This window comes from Gossypium hirsutum, chromosome A11 (genome assembly GCF_007990345.1).
Source record: "Gossypium hirsutum isolate 1008001.06 chromosome A11, Gossypium_hirsutum_v2.1, whole genome shotgun sequence".
Classification (NCBI taxonomy): domain Eukaryota; kingdom Viridiplantae; phylum Streptophyta; class Magnoliopsida; order Malvales; family Malvaceae; genus Gossypium; species Gossypium hirsutum.
In genome coordinates, this window is record NC_053434.1 from 51,725,419 (window position 1) to 51,728,842 (window position 3,424).

Genomic DNA, 3,424 nt, shown 5'->3' on the forward strand with positions numbered 1-3,424 from the left:
CCGTAGCTATACTATTAATTGATAGGTGCACTTGCCCTAGTCAGATTTTTAGTTAGTTAATGACACATCAACCCTCCCATTTTTCAAGCGAGCCTTTGGGTATGGGCAGGTGGCCTGACCCATGAGAAGGTCCATTAGGATGTTGTTAAACCAAATTTTGTATAGAAATTGTATAAAATGAGCGCAATGATATAAATACCCTTTGTTTTTTATTAAACTAGTTTTTTCCTACACAATTTTTCCTCGTAAATTTTGTTCCAAATTTATAGTTATTGTTTAGAATTTTCTAGTGCATATTTGTTGTTCACCGTCATAAATAATTATGTTACAATAATCAACACACCAATCACGTGAAGGAGAGAATTAAACAAGTGGTGGCACATCGGAAATACACTTGAGACCGTAGGCTTCCGGAGCTAATGGAAGAGCCAGAACCTGTACCACCAAAGGTACAAAGAAAGAAGGCAATTTCAATTTTGACAGCTTCAATGAGTGAAGAAACAACCCAACGTATAGAGCCATACCTAGAGTATAACACCACATGCAACTATGAATACAGGAACTTAATGAGCCACCTAGTCAAGCAATTCGGCATAAAGTCGTTCTGATGCCCACAACCACCTCCATTTTGGAAAGCTCCATCTAACACCACCCAACCATCCACTGCCAAAGGAAAGGAGAATATGGTTAATTCAGATGAGGACACCTACATCGAGGAGTTTAATGAGGACAATTTCGCTGAACTTTGAAGGAGTAATTTTTTTAAATTTTTCTAATGTTAGTTAGATTTTTATTTTGACAAAAAACATGATTTTTATGCTTAGATGTCTTTTAATTTTAATTTTTGAAAAAATTTTCATCCTTTTCTCTGTAGGAACCCCATATTTTGATGGCACAAAATTTTCGAGCTAAACCGAATAGGACAAGATGACCCAACATCAATTAAGGCACTGACACGCTAAATCAGGTAATCTTATTCCTTAGTTTTATTTTGAGCACATTAGGGACAAAATGCTAAATAAAGTGTGGGGGATGACATAGAATTTTTAATTTTTAATTTTTATTTTTTCATTGTTATTTTTATTAAATTTTCATAATATTTTTAGTTAAAATTTTGTTGTTGTTCTATTTATGTTTGAGCTTCTAGAAATACAAGTGATTGGTTAGGAGCTGTACATCGGCTGCTTGTTTAAACTATAAGTTTGACCTAAGAATAAACTTGTGACAGCCCTAATGTGACCCTAGTCGGGAAGTGGTTTCGGGACCGCTAAACTGAGTCACCAAATTATTTGAATATGATAATTATTGTCTAAAATATGTGAATATGAATGTGTGAAAGTTTTAGGCTTCGATTTAGTTAATTGCATGTGAATTTAGTTAATAGGACTTATGTGTGACACTTTTGAAATGTGATAGGTTAATCTATAAGGATCTATTAGTGCATGTAATCAAAAGGGTGGACTTGCATGTCAATTTCCCTACTTAATTAGTAGTGGCCGGCCATGACAATGAGGGTGGAAAAAATATGATGGGTAAAACATGTCATAAACATGTTGTGTTAATGCTTTATGTTAGAAATAATAAAATAAGGAGCATGGTAATAAAAAAATGAAAAAGAAAATGATGAAGAAAAAAAAAGAAAAAGTTCTCATGTTGTTTAACTTGGCCGAATAGAAGAAAGAAAAAGAAGGGAAAGAGCTTGGAGAAAATCGGCTATGGTGGTTCACTAGACTAAGGTATGTTGATGTTGTTCTATGAGATTCATGCATATTTTTAGTTGTTAGCTTGAGTTCTACCTAGCCCATGGTTTAAATCTTTGCTATGAGATGGAGATGATATTCGGCCATGGGTGTTGTCTTCTTGGTTGGTGTTTGATGTTGTGGTGATGAGGCATGAAGATGAGCTAAGTTTCGGCTAAGGTGGACTTATGTTGATGTCATTTGCATGCTAAGTGTAAAGCTTTGCAGTGATACATGTGATGGTGATTGATGACTCTTGGATTTTCTTTTAGCATTTTTGAGTTAGACATTAAGTTCTTTGTTTAACCCATGACCAAAATTGAAATGGTATGGTGTCTTGATGCATTCCGCCATGGTAGGAAGTAGATGAGAATTGGTAGTAAGGTGAAGTGCAAATGTTAGTATTTGATTACTAGTGTATATATATGTATTAGCCAAGTTTTGAACTTGAAACAAAATGGTATGTAGTCAATACAAGTAACCATATTTGTAGGAAGTATTAAGCATATAATCGGCCTCAACATAGACATGCATATTCGGCCACATGAGGTAGATTGGTGTTGCATGTATTCGGTTAGAGGCAAGCATATTGATGCTTTTATCTTGGCTTAGATAATCGGCTAAAAGAGAGTGTGGGCTAATATGTTGAGTTGATTCATAATTTCATATATATGTAACTCTAATGTCTAATGTATATATGGGTTAAGTACCTTGAGCTTCTCTTTCTGATGTTCAAATGATTAAATCAATTTATTTGTTAAATTAAGCTCACGAGCAAAGGGGAACTAAATCCGATAAAGGGAAGGAAAAAGTGATCGAATAGCCGTCGAAATCATTCGACAACATTCGAGGTAAGTTTTCAAGTAATGGAACTTAGATTATGATTCGATTAGGTCATGACATATAAGTATGACAAATAAAAGGTGATATAATGATTCTACTTGAATTATATATTGAGGTGATTAGTTTATACCTAAGATGGGTAGCCGAATGTGTATAGAGATCATGTTATAAAGCCAATCAAAATCGTGCTCTTTGTATGTGGCTATTGAGCCGAAATTAGTAAGTGTGATAAGTGTCTTGTGTTTGAGCTTTGGTAATGAAAATGAAATATGGATGTGTCATGATTTATTGATATATGTGCATGGTTATTCGAATGATATCCGGGCTAAGTCCCGAAGGCTTTTATGCTAGTGACTATATCCGGACTAAAATCCGAAGACATTTGTGCGAGTTGCTATATCCGGGCTAAGACCCGAAGGCATTTGTGCTAGTGACCATATCCGGGCTAAGTCCCGAAGGCATTTATGCTAGTGACCATAACCGGGCTAAGACCCGAAGGCCTGTGCGAGTGGTTATATCCGGCTAAATCCTGAAGATACTTGGGTTTGGGAATGAGCGATCTTGCTGTAATAATTTCAATTAATACGCTCGAAAAATCCCAACGATGAGGTAAGTTTTGTATATGCATTGGAATAATTGATTCCTTTTAAACAGTGTTCGCTCAATCGATTAACAAGCTTCCGGCTTTTAGTCAAGTTGATTCCTTATGTATGAATATAAGGGTTGGAAATGTGAAGTAGGTATGATTGTGAGAATATGTGTATATGAAATTATTCGTTTAGTCAGATGAATGCTATATTTTAGTTGTGCATGATTTCCTTACTCAAAACTTACTAAGCATT